Here is a 23283-nt window from a genome sequence, read left to right on the forward strand (position 1 = left end):
AAATGTGCCTGTCTAATAAACAAAATACAGTACCTTTAAAAATCACTGTGTCACCATATTTGTTAATAATTATGTTTTCCTTAATTCAGTAATTTTGCGTTTTAGGGGCAGTGTGACAGGATCCACCAACATTAGGTTTCTTCCTTGTTGCTTCAGGGAGATTGATAGCGCACCCAACAGCATCATTGGGCCCTATTTTATAACCCATTTCATTTCCTTTACATAAACTGTTTTGAGAACTGTGAAGAGAATGTTCAGGAGTGCCATCCGGTAAACTCAAAGTAGAAATAAAAGGGCAGAATCTGAAATGTGCCAAGTGGACATATTAGAAGATAAAATGTAGACTCTTAGTTATGAAAGAAATTAGCTTGGATATACTGTTCTTGAGGAAATTTATATCAAGAGATGGAAAGAAAGATATAAACATATATAGAAAATTATTATATTTATGTCAAATAGAAAAACTTAATGAAGATAAGTCAAGGAAACAGAATGAAGAGTACACTTTTTGCTTTAAGATTTTATCACTTTATGTCTATCTATAAAATTTTGTCTCTAATTTTCCAATTTTGAGGAATGGATTACAATTTTATGCTTGTTGGATAGAGATAAGTGAGGCATTGTGACTTTAAGATATTTATTAATAGATCACTCTTACTTTTTATCATAAAGTTTAGATTTTTTTTCTAAAAATCAAAGAACATTTATTCAAATATTCCTGGTTCCAGCAAGTAAAGCAATTCATCTGCTTTGCTCACTGCTGAATCTCTGCTATATAAATGAGTATCTGGCAAATACTCAACACATATTTGTTAAATAAATGAACATTTCTGACTTCTGCCTTTTAAAGTTATATTAATCCTTAAATAAAGCGTCTTCAGTTACTTTTTAACTAACTTTTCTCTCACTGCCTTCATCCCTGCTGAAGGTAGTATAGGGTCAGAAAGAGGGTGATTCCTTTCCTTCGAGGGTCACAGCTGACACCCCTATAACAAAGACAAGTTAACAAGAGAAAAGCATAACAGATGTGTTCAATAACAGTTTTATATGACATGGGAGTATTCAGAATGAAGACTCAAAGATACAATGGAAACTATCTGATTATATGCTTAGGTCTGACGAAGCTGGAACAACCATGTAGACATGTGATGAGATAAAAAGGGTAGGCTCTAGTAGTAACAGACTGAGCGGGGAAACCTCAGCAAGGCCTGTCTGTTTAGATTCTTCTTGACCTCTCTGTTGTAGCATTTCTTCCCCCTAGGGATGGAGTAGGATTCCTCTGGAATGAGGGTAATTTTTTCACAGCTAGCTGTTTCATAGAAAGGTGGGGGAAAGTTAGGGTAATATTTTTAAGCTTTATGGCTTCCTTTGGGGAAAAGGGTCTTGGTTCTGTGAACCACCTTGAGGCAGAGGAATTCTAGTTTCTGTGGCTAGCCTCAGGGGAGAATAATAAGTGAGAGACAAGAGGTCAAGGGAAGGTCAGAGAGAGACTTTCCTTCTCGGGTCTTCATGTTAGGGTATCATTTTCTGAACCCCAGCAATGGCATGTCTCTTCTTTAAATTCCCATAGTGCTGTGTGTGTGGCTTCCTTGTGGCACTTATATTATTCTGAGTTGGAGCAAAGAAAATTATGTAGGTATTTTGTTTCCATTACTTGAATACAGTCTACAGGAGAGTAGTAAATGTTCAATTTGAAGCTCGTAGGTGCTCAGTGAATGTATTTTTAATGGAATTAAAATTTTAGCTTCAATTCTCTGCACTGACTAGATATCCCAGAGAATTCCTTGCCCACAGGCCTCTTCTTGCTTTATGATAACTCTCTCCCAGAATGGGCCAGGGCTCTGTCACCCACCTTTTTTTTTTTGAGATGACATCTTGCTGTGTCCCCCAGGCTGGAGTGCAGGGGCACCATCTCGGCTCACTGCAGCCTCTGTCCTCTATCACCCCCTTTTCTAAATAATAATAATAATTATTATTATAGCCAACATTATTAAGCACTGATCTGATTCCTTTAACTTCATTATCATTTTATTTTTGTACTATGGGCTATTATTATTCCATTATTGTAACGGAAAAAATTGAGCTAAATAGAAGATAAATAAAACTTCACATAGCTTGTAATATAGCAAAGTGGGATCTGAAATCAGCTCTGTTTGATGAAATGCAGGTCAAAAAAGGGATTTTGAAATTGGTACTAAAAAAAATAAAACCCATGAAACCCTTAGAGGAACATGTTAGAATCCTGAATTATTGAAGTTCGAAAGTTCTAAAGCAAATGTTTTTAGATTTACCTAATTTCAAAACTTGCATGTGCTCAGAATATTTTTAAACACAGAAAAGATTTTATGCAGCCAATTTGACTGATGCTGATAATTTCTTCATGACAAAAGAGGGGAGCTGCTTTGTGCCATTTCTGAATTAAATGGTATTATTTGTTCTTTACGTCACCCTTAGTTTTATTTATTCACATATACATATGCATCTTACATGACCCAAATAATAATTTTGCCTGCTGTCACTGGCTTTTAGAGCTATGATTTCCAATAGAGGAAAGGACTAAGGAAAAAAATCTTTAAAGCCTTCTGAAATGAAGTCTTTATTTACAAAGTTATGTAGCTGCATAACTGTTGCAGATAGATTTGTATTCAATGTATTTGGAGGCTTACGTGCATTTCTTACTTCTGCCTTTGATCCCTCTTCTCCTAAAATGTATGCACTTATTCTCCGCTTACTTTAGGATTTCAGTTCTGTCTTGGAGATACTGTCCTGATAGTCTGAGTCATTGGTCCTGTTCTCAATAAAGTATAGAAGATGGATAGCTTTACCACTTTCCTTCAGCTCTTATAAATCTAATAAATGGTTTCATCCATATTGCCTCTCTTGGAATCCATCACATTGCCTTGGCTGGTTTCTGTTACAGATAAGAGAGGGGAATGTTTGCCAACCTTGATATTGATGAAACTGAAACAGCTACTCTAATAATTCCACATCTGCGCAACTTTATTCTTATTGTTCAGTGGGCAATGAGTGCCATACCCTACATAAAAAAAAAATTGTAGCCAGAGCAATAAGGAATCAGATATTGTCAGGTCATTTGGTGTCTAAATTATTCTGGGGGCTCCTGAGGGTTAAAAATGAGTTCATAGCAACTGTGGCAAAATCCTGGGGGCAGCTCTTTCCTCCAGACAGTCAGATGAGACGAGACAAACTTTCTGAAGTTGTCCAATTTCTTTGTTGAAAAACAGGGAAACTGCTTCATCAGAATGAACTTCCTATGAATAATCATTTCTAAAATTAGGAGACACAATATGCTTCAACATAAGAAACAAATCACAAGAACCAGACCCTAAGCAAGAAATGTTTTCTTTGCTTTACCCCAAGTCTCACTTATTTTATATTTTGTTTAAGCATATGTTTTGCAAAATTAATTTCTTCCCTCACACTCTCCATAAGGACTCTTTGCAGATGTAGTAATGATTTTTCAACCCCCACAAGACTGAATTAGGTTATTTTAGACCTGAAAGGGTTTTCTAAAATTATTATTATTAAAGGCAAGTAAGAGCAAAACAAAAAGAAAATTTTAAAAAGCTATTTGTTAACCTGCCCTGACTGCTCTTTAAGTACACTGAGATAATTTACAAATGTAAATCAAGCTAGAAAATGCAATCATGCCATGAGTTTAATAGAACTCTTGGCCAGGCACAGTGGCTCACATCTGTAATCCCAGCACTTTGGGAGGCTGAGGCGGGTGGATCACGAGGTCAGGAGATCGATGGCCAACATAGTGAAACCCCATCTCTACTAAAATACAAAAAAAAAAATTAGCTTGGCATGGTGGTGTGCACCTGTAGTCCCAGCTACTCGGGCAGCTGAGGCAGGGGAATCACTCGAACCCAGGAGGCAAAGGTTGCAGTGAGCCGAGATCATGCCACTACACTCCACTCCAGCCTAGCGACAGAGCAAGACTCCATCTCAAAAAAAAAAAAAGAACTCTCCACTTGTACAATTACATAATTGATATGCTTCTTGATCATGTCTTCAGGGATTTTCAAAGTCCTCAAAGACATTTTTTATGTCTCTTATGTTTAAAAAAATTAAGATAAGCCTTACTGGGATCTACCTGGTACACTACAAGTGAGGACAATATCTTTGTGTTGTTCTGAATTATCAGAGCACAAAAACACATTAAGGAAGCCCAACACACTCACATTTGCCACTTGGTTTCTCACTGACAACAGTAGAGCAGCCCCAGTTGTTCCCAGCAGCTGTTTGGTGAAGAACTGCCTGAGCTGAAATGCCTGCCAGCTGATGATGGTCCCCAGGAGCCAGAAGACAATCACCAAGCATAGGAATGGAGGCCAGTTCCAAACAGAGAGAAACCCAAAGCCCAGAGAACTAAGGAAACCACTCCCATCCTGCCTTTGCCCCTTACAGGAAAATAGAACTCTGTAAGCCTGTTCATTCTCAGCCCGCCCTCTCGAGGGCTTCACCTTTATAATGAGCTAGACTGGAAGAGGAGATTCCATTTCGTTCCAAATGAATTATCATTATAATAGGCATCTAGGCTGCCCATCAAAGATCCCAGAACTGGGGTAGCAGGGAAGTGGAGTGGGTAAGAGGAGAGGGGAGAAATTTACATACAGAGATAAGCATGGACACTCATTAAGAGAACAGGCTTTTGCTTCAAAAAGACATGAACTCGGCACAGGTCACCTGCCTGTTAAGTATGTACAGCATGTGCTTATTTGATGATGAAAATCAGAGGATGGCTATTTGAATGGAAATGAATTTTAATAAGCGTTTGAGGCAGAAGAAGCAGCAACCCTTCATTCTCCCCTCTATCACCAGGCACCTTCTTGACCATCATTACCACAGAGGAAAGAATGCCGGCATGCTAATCATCCAGTGAAGAATACTCTCTCTCCTCCTCAGTCTTTGTGGGTGTTCATTAACCTTGTGGGCTCCTTAGCCAGCAGAGCACAGCTGTCCCAGGGAAATTTCCATATCCCTTAAGAAAAGCAGGATGTCAGTTAGCGTTCAGGGATACAGCCCATAGAAAAAAAGTGGGAGAAATCTCCCTGAGGAATGAAAGCAAGACTATTAGTGTTCAGCACTTATGTTGCACTATTTTAAAACTTGCAAAATTTTGCACTTACTTTGCACTTTTATAAAATTAAGTATAATATGGTTATTTATTACTCTTTTTGAAAAAAATCTGGACAGACAAAAGAATTGTCCTAGTATTGTAAACTCTCATCTCCGCTTCCAGACTGAAATGAAAACCAAAATAAACATCCTTGGATTATCTATCTCTTATTGGTATTTAAACATGTAAGACAGCACAGAAACATTCTGGTGACCTTAAGAGGTCATGAAATCTATCATCTTACTCCACACAAAATCACTTAAAATTTCTGATAATGACAACACAATCAATTAAATGTATTTTCAAAGAACTTTCACTTGAAAATGGCAGTCATTTGGGAAACCATGGGTTCTCTAGTAACTGCCTTTTCCCAATGTCCACACTAATTCCTGTGGTTATTGTTGTTGTTATTGTTTTTCTTCTGTGAGCAAATCCTAAGTTTGTAAGGTCATTGACCCTAAGTTGGCCCAAGCTCATTAAGCCTGACCTTAAAGGCACTACCAGCACAGTTGAACCTCTTCTCAAAAACTTGGTAACATATTTTTTTTTCCATCCATGACCATCTCTAATGGGTCATTAAAGTCAGCAAGTCTTTTCTGGTTTATTTAATACTAAATTGTTTTTCTTTTTTTTTCTTTTTTTGAGACGGAGTCTCGCTCCGTCGCCCAGGCTGGAATGCAGTGGCATGATCTCAGCTCACTGCAACCTTTGCCTCCCAGGTTCAAGCAATTCTCCTCAGTCTCTCGAGTAGCTGGGGTTGCAGGCATGAGCCATCATGCCTGTAATCCATGCTAATATTTTTGTATTTTTAGTAGAGATGGGATTTCACCCTGTTGGCCAGGCTGGTCTCGAATTCCTGACCTTGTGATCCACCCGCCTCCGCCTCCCGAAGTGCTGGGATTACAAGCGTGAGCCATGGCACCTGGCCTTTAAATTGTGCATTTTTATGATAGAAAGAAATAAAATATTTCAATTGCCTAATAGTGGAATATCTAATGTCTTTAATATCAAGAAGTAAACATTGCCATCAGCAAAAGCTGTGAGCTCTCTGCAATCTACATATTATGGTGTTACAGACAATGTCACTGACTGGGCTGTTGACCAAAGCATTGGAGAAAGAAAGGGATCCAGCATATTCTAGTAAGCTTTTCCTCTCCTAATCCTAAGCAAGTAAGTATTGCATTCTTAAACACATTTTAAAATGGATGTCTGCAGATATGCGTGTTAACCATAGATTTTTTTTTAATTTGAGGATTTGCCTTATGAGAATTAAGACTTAATCACTGAGATTTTACCATGCAGTCTTCAACATCCTATAATGTTTTTACTAAATCTCAAATTAATATAGAATAAAGCAAAAGATAGCAAGCACATAGGGATCCCCACCAAAATGTAAAAAAAAAAAAAAAAATCAATTGCCCCCCACCCTGGAAAACTTACATTAACCTCTGTCTTCCTTTGTTCTAGAAAGATGTTTTTTAAAAAATTAGCAAATTTAATTAAGTTGTTCTCTTTTACCTTTTTTTTCTCTTGCGCAACTGTTTTACTGACCCTGACCCTCGGGTCCCAGAAGTGAGGAGGGTAGAATGCCAAAGAACTGGGGCTGGGATCAGAAAGGTCTCAGCCATTTCCTCCCCATTATCTCCTTGTTCAGCGGCTCAGGCTCTGACAGCCTAACGAGGTGCTAATGGGCCATACGTTCTAGCCCAGTTCACAGCAGGTTCTTTCAAATGGGTTGAGGAGGTTGATTTGCATTCGAAATCTTCTCTCCCTGACTTGCTTTTTTGTTTGGCCCCTTGATTTCTGCTCCCCAGACACCCTTCGAGGTTGACTTAGAATGGAACAAAATCACATCGGTTCAGAATTTGAATTGCCTGAGTTTGGATTTTAAATGTGCCCCATTATTTCATCAAGTTCTGGTGGAGGGGGGAGGAGTGAAGGGAAAGAAAAGAGAGCAAAGAGATTTTAAAATGAAGGGAAGAGATGATGACAGATGGATGCAAATGTTCCTTTTAAGTGGAGAGGAGCAGCTGATGCAGGGGCATGAAATTGAATTAGTACATCTGTGGCTGGATGCGTGTCATTCAGCTTCATATTTTCTACTCCACAGGAGTTTGGTTACCTTGTGATGAATGAGTTCACTTTCACAGGGCCAGGAATACTTCCCTGCACACAAGATGGAGACCCTTTTCTTCAAAGGGGAGCTGCTTGTGGAAAAGCCTATCATATCAGTGCGGCCCTCTAACCTCTTGATATGTATCACCCCTGGAAGGAGGAGTTGGCAATCGTTGAAACTCTAGTTCCTAAAGTTAAAGGGAGGTAAGAGGGATATGAAATAGAAGTCAGCACGTTTTCCAAGGAGACAGTGTTTACGAGTGGCCTGCGGTGTGCTGGCAAGTGAACAATCTGCTTCTGAAAACCCTGCCCGCATGCGCTCAAAGTGCTCAGGATCCGTAAATGTTTACAACCACTTCCAGGGAGTAATGGGATGAGGCTGTTTCTTCAGGACCAGGCCCCAGGGGTGCTCCCCATAAATAACCAACACAAGTTTCCACTTCCGTTTTGAAAGCCCAGCAGTCCTCGAGTGTCAGGGCCACTGCCAGGAAGGTTTATGGCTCCGTTCTGCTCCTAGCTCTATATTTTTCTCTACTTCATCTTGGATCTCACTTCCCATTCTTTTAAAGGAAACCAAACTATTTCACCCCAAAGTATACTTTTTTGATATATTTTAAGATGGCTATTCAGAAGGGGTGGAAATACAGGAATAACTGAAAAGCTGTCTTTTCGGGGGAGATTTGCATCTGTAGAGTGAATCCACATTGATTCAGCCAGGCTTCTTCAGAGGGCCTTCCTTGTCCAGATCTAGGCAAGATTAAATAAAAGTCTGACACCTCTAAAGGTCTGAAAGAAACATTTACCATCTATTCTCTTAGAGAGCTGTTACCTGTGTGGTTTCACCTATATAACAAGGCCATCTTTGCTAGCCAGGCCTCCTCTTCTCCCTCTGATGACCTGTCTTGCCACTATCAACTGATTTACCAACCATAACATGTTTTTGGACCTACTCCAAGCCCCCATTCTTTTTGTAACTTCAAGGTGGTATAAAGCATCAACCATCTGGTCATTTCTTTGAGATCTATTTTGTAAGACTCTTGTGCATGTTAATAAATTTGTATACCTTTTATCCTATTAATTTGCCTTTTGTCACTAGATTCTCAGCAAAACTTCGGAGGCCAAAAGTTTTCCCTTGGGCCCTAAACTCTCCTTTGCCCCAGAGCTAAAAATCTAAGGATGGGGGACAAGCCTAATTGTCATAACCTTGCTTTGTAAAAGCCAAATAAATGAAGAGAGCATTGTTACTCAGAACCAGTTGCATGAAACTTAAACAAACAAAAAAACTGTTTAAAGCAAAAGTTAATTTCTGGATATTTGCAGCAGATCTGGGAATCACCTTTGCCCACTGGCCAGGGCAGTATTGGAACTGTGCTCACAGGGTTAACGAGAATTACATGCCAGCTTCTGGAAAAAAAATATATATATATAATTATCATTAAACATCAATCAGACTGCACTCTGGCCTACTTCCTTATAACTGAAAATCATGTAGCACTAGATACTGACAATTTACAGCCTCATTGTTTGTATAGATAGGATTTCTGACGTTAAATTCATAAGGCTTTAGTTTAATAACTGATTTACATCCCCATTGTTTTCGTTAGCAGTGGAGAATCCATCTGGGTGTGCAGCAACTCGATTCTTGACTTCTGGAGGGGAGAGAATTCGGCCGAGGGGCATAATGCAGAGTCAGAGACCAAGGCAAGTTTTTGAGCAGGAGTGAAAGTTTATTAAAAAATATTAGAGCAAGAACAAAAGGAAGTAAAGTGCACTTGGAAGAGGGCTAAGTAGGCCACTTGAGAAATCCAAGGGCGCCATCTGACCCTTGACCTGGGCATGGTTCTGGGGTTTGCATTTTTTCTTCCCTAATTTTTCCTCGGGGTGGGCTGTGCACATGCACAGTGGCCTGCCAGCACTTGGGAGGGGCCACATGCAGTGTGTTTACTGAAGTTGTGCACATGCCCACTTGAGGCGTTTTTCCGTTATCAGTTGAGTCTTCCTAGGGGAAGGTCCTATACTGGTTAAACTCTGCCATTTTGCCTCTTAGTGCACATGCTTGAGCCCATTCACCCAACTCCTGAGATCTTACTGGGAAGCTACTGGTCACCAGCTTCAGGTGTTTTCTTTCTATTGGGAGATTGTCTTTCCTTGGTACCAGCTACAACCAATTATTATTTTAGAGAAACAATTTAACAACTGCCTGACAATCACTTGATGGTCGCCTGACATTTCTGGTGAATTGCTCTGCACTTGTCCTGCTCTTGCTTGCCTAACCACCTACTCTATCATTCTTAAAGACAAGACCACTGATGTTAGAATGAAAGACTTGTTTAAAAATGCCTAAGATGTTTATCAGATTCAGAATTCCAGTGAAGCAGCTGACACCAACCAGTTTAAAGACCTCCATAGAAACACCAAATCAGTATAAAATACAGTTTCATCACTTCCCTGTTCCATGATTGCATCCTACATTCTTTGATCAATCAACAATCCCCACACCTCAACCCATTACAAACCCCTTAAAATCCCTAGCCCCAAACTCTCTGGGGAGGAGGATTTGGGGTTTCCCACCATCTTCTCATTTTGCTGCCCTGTGATGTTTAAACACTCTCTGCTAGAACCCTTGGTGTCAGTGTACTGACTTGCCACAGCTCAGGCAATGGACCTGTTAAGGTCACAGTATTCTATGAGTGGTACCCAAAATGTCTCAGAGAATCTGTGTGTGGGATCACTCTTGTGTGCTGAATGCTTATGTCCCCTCAAATTTCATACATTAAATTTTTTTTTTTTTTTTTTTTGAGACGGAGTCTTGCTCTGTCACCCAAACTGGAGTGCGATGGCGCGATCTCGGCTCACTACAACCTCCACCTCCTAGGTTCAAGTGACTCTTCTATCTCAGCCTCCTGAGTAGCTGGAATTTCAGGCACACACCACCATGCCTGGCTAAATTTTGTATTTTTAGTAGAGACGGGTTTCACCATGTTGGTCAGGCTGGTCTCAAACTCCTGACCTTGTGATCCACCTGCCTTGGCCTCCCACAGTGCTGGGATTACAGGCGTGAGCCACTGTGCCCAGCCTAAAATCTTAAAAATATATATTTTTAGAGAAAGGGTCTCACTCTGCTGGCTAGGCTGGAGTGCAGTGGCACGATCATTGCTCACTGCAGCCTTGCACTCGTGGGCTCAAGTGATGCTCCTGACTTGGCTTCCCAAAGTGCTAGGATTACAGATATGAACCACCCCAAACTGCCTGATATGTTAAAACCTAATCTCCAGGGTGATCATATTTGGAGGTGGGGCCTTTCGGAGGTGATTATGTCATGAGGGTGGAGTCCTCATAAATGAAATTAGTGCCTTTATAAGAAGAAGCCAGAGAGCTAGCTTGCTTTCTTTCAGCCATGTGAGGGTACAACAAGAAAGTGGTAGTCTGCAACCTCAAAGACAGCCTTCACCAGAACCTGACCATGCTAACAGCCTGATCTCGGACTTTTAGGCTGCAGAACTGTAAGAAATGAAATTCTGTTGTTTTTAAGCCACCCAGTTAAGAAAATAATAATAATAATAAGGCAGTCTGGGTCCTGTGAAGTATGTAAAACTTACCAGGCCCAGAAAGACATGATTATAGGACTTCAGTAGGAGGGGGCACGTCCATGCCCAGGGCTGACTGTTTAACACCTTCTTTGCCCCAAACTGGCTGCCTCGCCCATTATCTTCATGTTCCTAGAATCTGTGACATAAAGTACAATGCAGAGCCAATCAACAGCTTAGGTTATTTCTGTGTAAATTATTAGTAAATAATGGAGGAACTGCCTCTTTTTTTCCCTTGAAAATCCACTTGTAACTGCTGCTAATCAGAGTGTATATTCACAGCAACTTGAATCTACGTTTCCGGGTGGCCATCCTCAAGCTTTAGGGTCAAATAAACTCTATACTTAAATCATATTTTCTGAATCTCATTATTGAAAGTTGACATAGTCTGTGGTACTTTGTTATAACAGCTTAAACTAAAACAATCACAAATAAAATTTGTGTTTTCTTTTTTAAATACATTATCCCTTATCAACTCAAATCCATTAAAAAATAAGAAAAACAATTAACATAAAAGTATCATCGTGATAATAATTTCTTATCTTGGTAAAAGAGCCACTGAAGCCTCTTTAATCCACTGAACTGTTTCACTGACTTGAAAATCAAGCTGAAGACTCATACTTTTTTTTTTTTTTAAGTCTTCTTACCTTGGCAAGCAAAAGCAAAATGAGGAAAAAGGCATGTCTCTTCCCTACAGTCCCCAGAATTGTATGAAAAAAGACCTTCAAATGGGGTTCGTCTATCAAGTGCATAAAGTTGAAGGAGGCCTAGGTGTTGCTATTCACATCATCTGCTTAAGTTAGCACACACCATGTGGTCTTTCTTTAGGCAATTTTCAAGTTGTCTTCTTGGATTCCTTACACTAGAAGTGCATACACAACAAAAATGAGGAATGTATATCATCTAGGGAAAGGGAAGAAGAAAGAGGGAGTCAGTCCCCTGCAAATCCATTGGTGTGAGGTGTTCTTCCTGGATGGTCCTTCACCTTACATTTGCTTCATGCTGTCCCTTACAGCCCAGGCAAATTCCCCACAGCATTTTGCCCATAAGATCATCACCACCTTGCTTGGTTCCCCTTTCAGAGATGATTAGTCAGCCAGTCCATATTTAGCTCCTGTTGCTATTTCCCGGCCAAGTCTTTCATTCCCTAAACATTTCTGATGTGGTTCTTGGAACTGTCTTCAATGTGCTAAGCCTCGGCTGCCCCAAGCAAAATGCCTTGTCCATATGTGCCAGGAAGATACTTGCATTGTTTTCTATCAATCTCTCTCTCTCCAAAGGAATTGGATAAGAAAGGATGTCTTATTGCATTGTTGCCACTATTCCATAATAGGAATCCTTGGGGTGGCTCTCAATAAGGAAAAATCAAACCTGAGTTAGAAAACCATAATTGCATTGCTTTCAGTAGGCAAGACTAGACAGATATAGCACTGTGATGTATGCAGGGTATATCCTGGATTTTTTTCTCACCTCCTCCTGCAGAGCATTCTTTCTTGCTCTAGCAACCCCAGTGTGATGGTTAATTTTAGGCATCAACTTGACTGGATTAAAAGATACCCAGATAGCTGGTAAAGCATTCTTTCTGAGTATGTCTACAAGGGTGTTTACAGAAAAGAGGCACTAGGATCAGTGGCCTGAGTAAGGAGAATCAACCCTCACCTAATGTGGCCAGGCCCCGAACAATTGGTTCAGTGTCTGGATAGAACAATAAGGTCAGAGGACAGATGAATTTTCCTGTCTTCTGGAACTGGGACACTCATCTTCTCTTACTCTTGGACATCCGGGTTCTCTGGCCTTTGGACTCTAAGACTGCACCATTGGCTCCCCAAGCTCTTGGGCCTTTGAACTTGGACTGAGCCATGCTATCAGCTTCCTTTGTTCTCCAGCTTGCAGACTGCATATGGTGGGACTTCTCAGCCTCCATGTTTGTGTGAGCCAATTTCCATAATAAATCCTCTCTCAAACATTTCTGTTGATCCTATTGGTTCTGTTTCTCTGAAGAACTATAACTAATACACCCAGTTCCTCACACTGTTCCCACAGGTTCCTATAACCAGCCTCACCACTTTTGCTCTCTCTGCCTTCTAGGACTTTTTTGCTACTTCTTCCCCCATCAAAATTGGACTTTCTTCTATTTAATGTCAATTTTTCTGAATTATGGTAAAGTAATTCACATAATAGCAGTTTATCTCATTGTCTCACCTGATGTGACAAACGAATGAGAATTCAAAAGAATGACTGTAACAGAATTTTGGGTCCTTGTGGGCCACTGTTGAGGTATTTTTTATATAAAGTTTGAATATATGTCCTTGCCAAATCTCATGTTGAATTATAATCCCCAGTGTTTGAGATGGAGCCTGATAGAAAGTGTTTTAGTCATGGGGGTGGATTCCTCATGGCTTGGTGCTGTCCTTGCAATAGTGAGTGAGTACTCATGAGATCTGATTGTTTAAGTCTGTGACACCTCCCTCCACTACCCTCTTTTGCACCTGCTTCTGCCATGAGACACCTGCTCCTGTTTCCACCTTCCACCATGATTGTAAGTTTCCTGAGGCCTCGCCAGAAGCAGATTCTGGCACCATGCTTCCTTACAGCCTGCAGAAACATGTGCTAACTAAACCACTTTTCTTATAAATTACCCCAGTCACAGGTATTTCTTTATAGCAATGTAAAAACAGCCTAACACTTTTTTAGAAGGAGCAACTACCTTGACACATTTCTTTGCAGCACATAAAGAAACACCTACCCCTCATCCAATAGGGTTTCCATAATTATTTGCTTATTTAATTTTTTTAAATAGGAGATGAAACTTTCTTTTTCTTTTCTTTTTTGTTTTTTTTTTTTAAATTGAGACAGAGTCTCGCCTTGTCGCCCAGGCTGGAGTGCAGTGGCATGATCTCAGCTCACTGCAAGCTCCGCCTCCCAGGTTCACACCATTCTCCTGCCTCAGTGGAGATGAAACTTTCTGCTATGATTTCTGCTATCTCAAGTTGAACCATACCTATAGATACCAAGATTTATTTGATAGTGAAGCAAGCATGTAGAGTAAGCATATGGCAACATTTTAGATAATCTTTTCTCAAACATTACTATACATGAGAATCACCTGGGAATCTTGCTAAAATACAGATTTTGATTTACTAAGTCTGTGGAGGAGCCTGAGATTCTGCTCTGAGGTGATGCCTATGCCACTGATACCTAGAGAAACGATCTATAAGGTGAGGGCAGAACTTGGAATGAAAGAAAGGGAAGATGAGATCATTTCTAAATAATTTACTGGAAGAAATGGAAATAGGAGATGCCATTGACTTAAACATAAAATGTACCAGACTATTAAGATCCTCTAAGGAACAGCCTGCTGTACTGATTCCATTTTTTTTTTTTTTTTTTTTGCCATTTAGTTTTAATTCAACCTGTATTTATAGTACATTTATTTACTTAACAAATACTTATGTGTTCCATGGGTAGTGCAAGTCATTGAGGAGAAATGTGGTCAAGGTTGGCATCGTTTTCACAAACACAGAGCTGAGAGAATATGCCAAAAGCTATGTAAAGGAAGAATAATCGTTAAATTTTATCCCATAATCAGATATATACAAAATGGCCATAAAATGAAGTATCCTAAAAACAAAAAAAGGCTAATTTCTGAATTCAGTTGCTTTTTGTTTTACCTCTCAAATCAATCTGAATGATCATAAGGTAGAATTTTATCATTAGTGCTTAGTGAAGAACCTGTATATGTAGTAGTCCACTTTCTCTTTCAGAATCACACCTCACAACTTCCCACAGCTCAGAACAATAGAAGATGCCCTCCAAAGAGGTGAAATTTATTTTGGAACTCATTCATGTATGTATTAATTAATTCACTTGAAATTATTTGTGGTATGTCAACTTTGTGCCATACTGCAGTCAGTATTGGGGCCCAGAGATGAAAGTACACAGTAACTGTGTTCAAGGAGCTCAGCTGGAGGTATTTTAATTTGAACACAATCTGGCAGTAAAGTCAGACCATTGTCATACTTAACAGCACGGTAAAACTGACAGTTTCAGTGGTCCTGAGGAGAGTTTCTTGTCCAGCTGAGCTTGGAGCCTATGATCTCGGAAGACCTCACAAGCGTCTCAGGAAGTATACAACATGACCAAATGGGACAAATCCCAAAAATGCCAAGTTAGCTCAACATATAAAAATCAGTCCGTGCAATATGCTATATTAATAAAAAATTTAAAACCACATGATTACTACAATCAATGCAGAGAAAATATTTGACAAAATCCAACAATCTTTTATGAAATAAAAACAAACAGCAAACTAAGAGTAGAGGGGAATTTCTTCAACCTGATGATGGTCATCTAAGGAAAACTCACAAGTAATATTATACTTAATAAAGACTGAATGGTTTCCTTCTAATATTGGAAAGATGAGAAGGATGTCTACTCTTGCTACCTCTATTCAATATTGTACTGAAGAGTCTAGCCAGGGAAAGTAGGAAATAAAAAGGAATAAAAGCTATCCAGACTGAAAAAAAAATAAAACTATCTCTTATATGTGGAAAGTATTAAGAAATATATATGCATGCACACACACATGCACACACACAAATTATTAATACTTATAAACAACCACTACAAGGTTACAGGACACAAGAAAAACATGCAAAGTCAATTGTACAGTCTACACACTCATGGCGAACAATTTGCATATACAATTAGGAAAACAATTTTATTTACAATAATATTAAAAAGAAGAGAATACACAAAAATTAACAAAAGAAGTGCAAGATTCATAAACTAAAAACTACAAAACATAACAGAAAGAAATAAAAGAAGACCAAGATAAATGGAAAAACAGCACATGTTCACAGACTAAAGACCTAATATTGTTAACCTGGCAACACTCCCCTAACTGATCTGCAGATTTAATGCAATCTCTACCATAATTCCAGCTGGCTTTTTTCCAGAAATTGACAAATTGATTCTATAATTTGCAAGAGATCTAGAATAAGCAAAGCAATTTTGAAAACAAAACAAAGTTTGAGGTCTCATACTCCCTAACTTCAAAACTATTTAAAAAAAGAATTATAGAACAAAACAGAGCTACAATCATTAAGACAATGTGATACTGACATAAAGAAAGACTTATAGATCTATGAAATAAAATTGAGAGTTTTGAAATACAACCTTAAATTTATGGTAAACTAATATTATTTTACAAGGTGCCAAGGCAATTCAATGGAAAAAGAACCATCTTTTCAACAAGTGGTGCTGACACAAATAAAGTAGGACCCCTACCTCGCACCATATACAAAATTAAATTGGTTCAAACATCTAAATGTAAAAGTCAAAATTCTAAAACTCTTAGAGGAAAACATAAACATAAACTTTTATGACTTTGGATTAAGAAAGCATTTCTTCAATATGATACCAAAAAACAAGCAACAACAACAAAAACAGACAAATTCGACTTCATCAAAATGTAAAATTTTTACATTTTTAAGAACACTATTAAAAAAGTGAAAAGACAACCCATAGAATGAGAGAAAATATTTACGAATCATATATCTGATAAGGGACTTCTTTGCAGACTGTATAACAAACTCTTACAACTCAACAATAAAAGATAAATGACCCAATTTTCAAATGGGGAAAGTATCTGAATGGATACTTCTCCAAAAATACACAGATGGAAAATAAGCAATAAAACTTTGCTCAACATCCCTATTCATTAGGGAAATAAAATCAAAACTACAATGAGATACCACATCGCTCCCACTAGGATGGCTATAATAATAACAATAATAATAATAATAATTTTTCAAAGCAACTAGCATTGGCAAGAATATGAAGAAACTGAAACCCTCATACATTACTAGTGAAAATGTAGAATGGTACAACCACTTTGGAAACAGTTTAGTATTTTGTTAAACAAAGAGTTACCATATGATCCAGCATTTATCCAAAATAATTGAAAACATATGTCTACAGTTAAACTTGTACACAAATGTTCACAGTAGTATTATTCATCATAGCCAAAAAGTTGAAACAACCCGAATGTTCATCAACTGATAAATGGATAAACAAAATGTGGTAAATCCCTACAATGAAATATTAATCAGCCATAAAAGGGAAAGAAATACTGATACAGGATATAACATGAATGAACTTTTATGTAGTAAACAATTTAACTTTACTCAAAGCAAGTTCTGACATTTGCCCTCGACTCTGGGGAGGTAATCTCCAGGCTCTTGGAATGTCCTGCCTGATAAAATATCTTTGTTTGCCTGGGATCCTTGGGCCGCCAAATACTAACAATCTAATTTAGGATGAGGGCTTTGGGGCATATGGTATCAGTTGACCTCCAGAAAGTCTGAAGACTGAAGTCAGCCATGTGAGCAGCTAGCCAGGTTTATGTAATCAAGCTCCAATAAAGATCTGGACACCAAGGCTTTGGTGCGCTTCTCTGGTTGGCAGTATTCCATGGGTACTGTCACATACCAATACCAGGAAAGTAATGGCATTGGCAAGAATATGAAGCGTTCTTGCCAATGCTGTCCGTGACTCATGAGGAAAGAACAACTGGTAGTTTTACTTTTGGTCGTTTTTTGAACTCTGTTCTATGTACCTCTTCCTCTGGCTGATTCTGATCTGTATCCTTTAGCTGTAATAAACCATAATCATGAGCAAAACAGCTTTCAGTGAGCTTTGTGGGGTTTTATCTTGATGGTCTTGGGAATCCCCAAACTTGCAATTGGTATCAGAAGAAAGAGTGGTCTTGCAGACCGTTCCTCTAACTTCTGAACTTTGAAAACATTATGGTAAGTGAAAGAAGCTAGATACAAAGGTTATGTATTTTAATACAACGTTTTAAGAAAATGTTCAAAATAGGCAAATACATAGAAAAAGAAAGTAGATTAGTGATTGCCAGGTGCTGAGAAAGAAGGAAATGGGGAGTGACTGCTAAAGAATATGGGTTTCTTTCAGGAGTGAGGAAAATATTCTGGAATTAGATAGTAGTGATGGTTGCACAACTGTGCTAGTACATTAAAGCTTACTAAATTGTACATTTTAAAGGAGTGAATTTTGTGATACATGAATTATACCTTTTCCAAAAAGTTTAGTATTTGTACCCCGTAGATTTCCTTTGACCAGGACCATAGATAAAGAAGAAAAGGCAGATTGACTGGAGCTGGTAATTTAGTTACCCCAAATGCACTCATGAGCACAAAGTCTTGCTATGGGAATCATTCCTTAGCATGCCTCTATGTGACTTCTCAGGAGAGGCTCCAGTGGATGATGGACTAGGGGAGCAGAAGTACCAAACAGAAGCTAACAGCCTTGGGCTCTGCTCTTCATCTCACACATACCCTGGGGATAGACAGTAAAATTCAGTGTCAGTTTCTCCATAAAAATTTCCTGTTTAGAAAAAAACACCTCTTCTGCTTTCTTTTCTCATTAAAATGTCACTTCTAAGTCATTTAGAAAGGGTCAGGGTGCATGTTGGCTTAAAACCTTTGACAGCTACTGTAATTGCCTAGAGGTTAATAACAATGGTGTCTCTCACGAGTTCAATTTTGAAGTTTCTGCCAAGCCATTAACATGTAACCAGGGTAAAGAAATCAAAGGACATTAGAGAGAAGAGGAGAAAACCCAGTCTCATCTACCTCTGGACTGTTACCTCTTCCTTGGGACAGGACAAGTTTCTAAGTTGCTGTTCCCTGATGTAGTTGGATTAGCTCCAATATCTGATCCTGTGTTCTGCCACTAACTAATCATATCATGGTCTCAAGCAAATTATTAAGTATTTTTGCTTTTTTTCTTTCTTTTCTTTTTTTTTTTTTAGAGACACAGTCTCAGTCTGTTACCCAGGCTGGAGTGCAGTGGCACAATCTTGGCTCACTGTAACCTCCGCCTCCTGAGTTCAAATGATTCTCCTGTCTCAGCCTCCCAAGTAGCTGGGATTATAGGTGCACACCACCATGCCCAGCTAATTTTTGTATTCTTACAAGAATAGAGATGGGGTATTCTTACAAGAATAGAGATGGGGGTCTCACCATGTTGGCCAGGCTGGTCTTGAACTCCTGGCCTCAGATGATTTGCCCGCCTGGGCCTCCCAAAGTGCTGGGATTACAGGCATGAACCACCACACCTGGACTTATCTTTGCTATTTTTAAAAATGGAACACTGCCACCCCTCCTGCTCTGCCTCAGGGCCATCTTGACAAAATTCTTTTATAGATTATTACTATAGGGTGAGGCAGGACAAAAACGAACGTGTGCATAGGGTGCTCCAGAAACACCATGAAAGGGCAGTCACTGAGCCTAGGGTTGGGTCAGGAAAGCTTCTTGCACAAAGATAGACATGAATTATTATTATTATAATTATTATTGTTATTTATTTGAGCTAGGGTCTCACTCTGTTGCCCAGGCTGGAGTGCAACGGCATGATCATGGCTCATTGCAGCCTCAACCTCCTGGGCTCAAACAATCTTCCTATCTCAGCACCTCGAGTAGCTGGGACTATAGGTATGTGCCACCATGCCTTGCTCACTTTTTAAATTATTTGTAGAGATGAGGTCTCAATATATTGCCCAGGCTGGTCTCAAACTCCTGGACTCAAGCAATCCTCCCACTTCAGCCTCCCAAAGTGCTAGGATTATAGGTGTGAGCCACTATGCCCGGCCATAGACATGCCTTAAAATAACATATTTTATCATCTGGAGTTGGTTACTTTTAGGAAATAAAAGAGACAATATCTAAAAAACATGTTTAAAGGGTGCTCTAATTGCTTGCGTATCAAGCATCATGGTATCAATTTTTCCTCTTTTATGGTCATTTAATCACATTTAATTCCTTCTTTCTGTTCTTAAAATAAACATCCAGGAGGGAATTATGTTCTCCATTCTACAGATGAGAATACTGAGTTGACAAAGTTTGCATAACTAGCTCTAACTTCACTTAACTGGTCATTGGCTGCGATGGGCTTTGAACCATAGTTTTCCAACTACCACATTCACACTCTGTCTACCTGAGCATTGGCTTCCAGATCTGGTGATAATCAAAATTGCCTCAAATGGTATGAGAATCAACAGACATAGTACCCATTGCTACATCTTGCTATCCATCTATTCCATTCTTAAAAGACTCCTAAAAGACTTTTAGCACTCGAATGTTGCTGTTATGGATCCAGATGCTTCCCGTACATTTGTTTTTCAAATCAATTTTAAAATGGCAAAAGAAAGATCATGCTTCTTCAAAATTAGAAATCCAGATGCTAATGAAAATCCAATTCAACTACTATTTAATGATTACCTACTATGACAGTCACTGGAAGATTAAAAAAGAAAAATAAGCAGGACATAGTCCCTGCCTTTGAGGAACATGTGTTTTATTAGAGAGAATTAGATAAGATCATAAATGACAATAGACATACCTTGTTTTATAGTGCTTCATTTATTGTACTTCATAGATACTGCCTTTTTTTTTTTTTTTTTTTTTTACAAATTTAAGGGTTGTGGTAACTCTGCATTGAGCAACTCTATTGGTGCCATTTTTCCAACAGCATATGCTCACTTTGTGTCTCTGTGTCACATTTTGGTAATTCGCAAAATATTTACAATTTTTTCATTTTTATTATATCTGTTATAGTGATCTGTGATCAGTAATCTTTGATGTTACTACTGTCATTTTTCCTTTGGGGAACCATGAACTGTGCCCATGTAAGATGGTAATTTTTTTTTTTTTTTTTTTTTTTGAGGCGGAGTCTCGCTCTGTCGCCCGGACTGGAGTGCAGTGGCCGAATCTCAGCTCACTGCAAGCTCCGCCTCCCGGGTTTACGCCATTCTCCTGCCTCAGCCTCCCGAGTAGCTGGGACTACAGGCGCCCGCCACCTCGCCCGGCTATTTTTTTTTTTTTTTGTATTTTTAGTAGAGACGGGGTTTCACCATGTTAGCCAGGATGGTCTCGATCTCCTGACCTCGTGATCCGCCCGTCTCGGCCTCCCAAAGTGCTGGGATTACAGGCTTGAGCCACCGCGCCCAGCCTAAGATGGTAAATTTAATCAATAAATGTTGGGTGTTCTGACTACTCTGCCACCTGATCATTCCCCTATCTCCCTATGTCTCTCTTCTTGAGCTCTGCAATCCCTCAGAGACAATAATATTAAAATTAGGCCAATTAATAAATCTACAATGGTCTCTAAGTGTTGAAGTGAAAACAAGTCTCACATTTTTTATGTTAAATCAAAAGCTAGAAATGATTACGTTTAGTGAGAAAACCATGTCAAAAGCTAAGATAGGCTGAAAGCTGGGGCCCTTTTGCCAAACAGTTATCCAAATTGTGAATGCAAAGGAAAAGTTCCTGAGGGGAATTAAAAGTGCCACTTCAGTGAACACATGAATAAGAAAGAGATAGCCTTGTGGCTGAAGTAAAGAAAGTTTTAGTGGTCTAGATAGAAGACAAAGCCAGCCACAACATTCCCTTAGGCCAAAGCCTAATCCAGAGCAAGGTCCCAACTCTCTTCAATTCTACGAAGGCTGAGAGAGGTGAGGAAGGTAAGAAGAAAAGTTTGAAGCTAGCAGAGATTCGTTCATGAAGTTTAAGGAGAGAAGCCCTCTCCATAACCTAAAAGTACAAGGTGAAGCAGCAAGTGCTGATGGAGAAGCAGCAGCAAGTTATCCAGAAGATGTAACTAACATAATTGAGGAAAGTGGTTATACTAAACAATATAGATAATATAAATAAAACCACCTTACACTGAGAGAAGATGCCATTTAGGACTATCATAGCTAGAGAAGAAAAGTCAGCACCTAGCTTCAAAGCTTCAAAGGACAGTCTGCCTCTCTTGTTCGAGGCTAATGCAGCTGGTAACCTTAAGTTGAAGCTAATGCTGATTTGCCATTCTTAAAATCCCAGGGCTCCTAAAAAATATGTTAAATCTTCTCTGCCTATGCTTTTTAAACTTAACAACAAAGCCTGGATAAGAAGACATCTGTTTACAGCATGGTTGACTGAATATTTTAAGCCCACTGTTAAGAACTACTGCTTAGAAAAAACTATTTCTTTCAAATTATTACTGCTCATTGACAATGCATCTGTTCACACAAGAGCTCTGATAGAGATATACATAGAAATTAATGTTGTTTTTGTATCTGCTAACACAACATCCATTCTGTACCCTATGGATTAAGGGGTAATTTCAGCTTCCAACTTTTACCATGTAACAAATACATTTTGTAAGGCTATAGCAGCTATAAATAGTGATTCTTCTGATGGATCTGGGTAAAGTGAATTGAAAATCTTCTGGAAAGTATTCCTCATTCTAGATGCTTTTAATAACATTCATGATTCATGAGAGGAGGCCAAAATATTAACATTGACAGGAGTTTGGGAGAGTTGATCCCAATCCTCGTGAATGACTTTAAGGGATTCAAGACTTTAATGGAGAAAGTAACTGCAGATATAAAAGAAGTAACAAGAGAACTAGAACTTGAAGTGGGGCCTGAAGAGGTGCCCAGATTAGTGCAATCTCCTGATAAAATGTGAATGGATGAGGAATTGCTTTTTATAGCTGAGCAAGAAAGTGGTTTCTTGAAATGGAATCTGCTCCTGATGATGCTGTTAACATTGTTAAAACGATGTCAAAGTATTTAGAAAATTACATAAACTAAGTTGATAAACCAGTGGCAGGGTTTGAGAGTATTGACTTCAATTTTGAAAGTTCTACTGTGGGAAAATGCTATAAAACAGTATCTCATGCTACAGAGAGAGCTTTAGTGAAAGGAAGAGTTCACTGATGCAGCAAAGTTCACTGTGGTCTTATTTTAAGAAATTGCCACAGCCATGTCAACTTTCAGCAACCACCACCCTGATCAGTCAGTAGCCATCAGTATATAGGCAAAACCCTCCACCAACAAAGAGATTACAAATGGCTGAAGGCTGAAATGATTATTAACATTTTAAAGCAACAATTTATTTTAAAATTAAGGTATGAACATTGTTTATTTTAAACATAAAGCTACAGCATACTTAATATATTTCATTATAGTGTAAACATAACTTTATATGCACTGGGAAACCAAAAAATCTATGTGACTCCCTTTATTATGGTGGTCTAGAACTGAACCTGCAATATCTCCAAAGTATGCCTGTATATATAAGGTGCAATAAGAGGAGCTGCACAAGAGAGAAGAAAGGTATTTTAAGAGTTCCAGGGAAGAAAAAGGTGCTTCCACTTTGATTAAGATTTCATGAAGAAGGATTAAAATGGCAGATAGGAGGCAGAAGTAGCTTTCAGCTTCTATTCAGTCAGACAGAGCAGCATGTAGAGGCTCACACTGTGAGCTTTTGCTCCAAGAAATACCACAGGAACATACCAGGAAAACTGAGAGAATCCACAGACCTTTTGAAGGAACTGGATCGCTGCTGCAGGCTCCCTGAGATT

At 38.9% G+C, this 23283-nt stretch overlaps 1 long non-coding RNA gene across 1 annotated transcript; it reads right to left on the reverse strand.

The window, feature by feature from the left end:
• Window positions 1-4812: 4812 nt before the first annotated feature.
• Window positions 4813-23283, reverse strand: LOC117074729. Its single transcript, XR_004433679.1, has 3 exons — window positions 23242-23283; window positions 17946-18210; window positions 4813-5078 (listed from the first exon to the last, which is right to left on the reverse strand). It is a non-coding gene; the product is annotated as an uncharacterized LOC117074729 (long non-coding RNA).

The sequence above is a fragment of the Trachypithecus francoisi genome, unplaced genomic scaffold (assembly GCF_009764315.1).
Source record: "Trachypithecus francoisi isolate TF-2019V2 unplaced genomic scaffold, Tfra_2.0 Lachesis_group5, whole genome shotgun sequence".
Lineage (NCBI taxonomy): Eukaryota > Metazoa > Chordata > Mammalia > Primates > Cercopithecidae > Trachypithecus > Trachypithecus francoisi.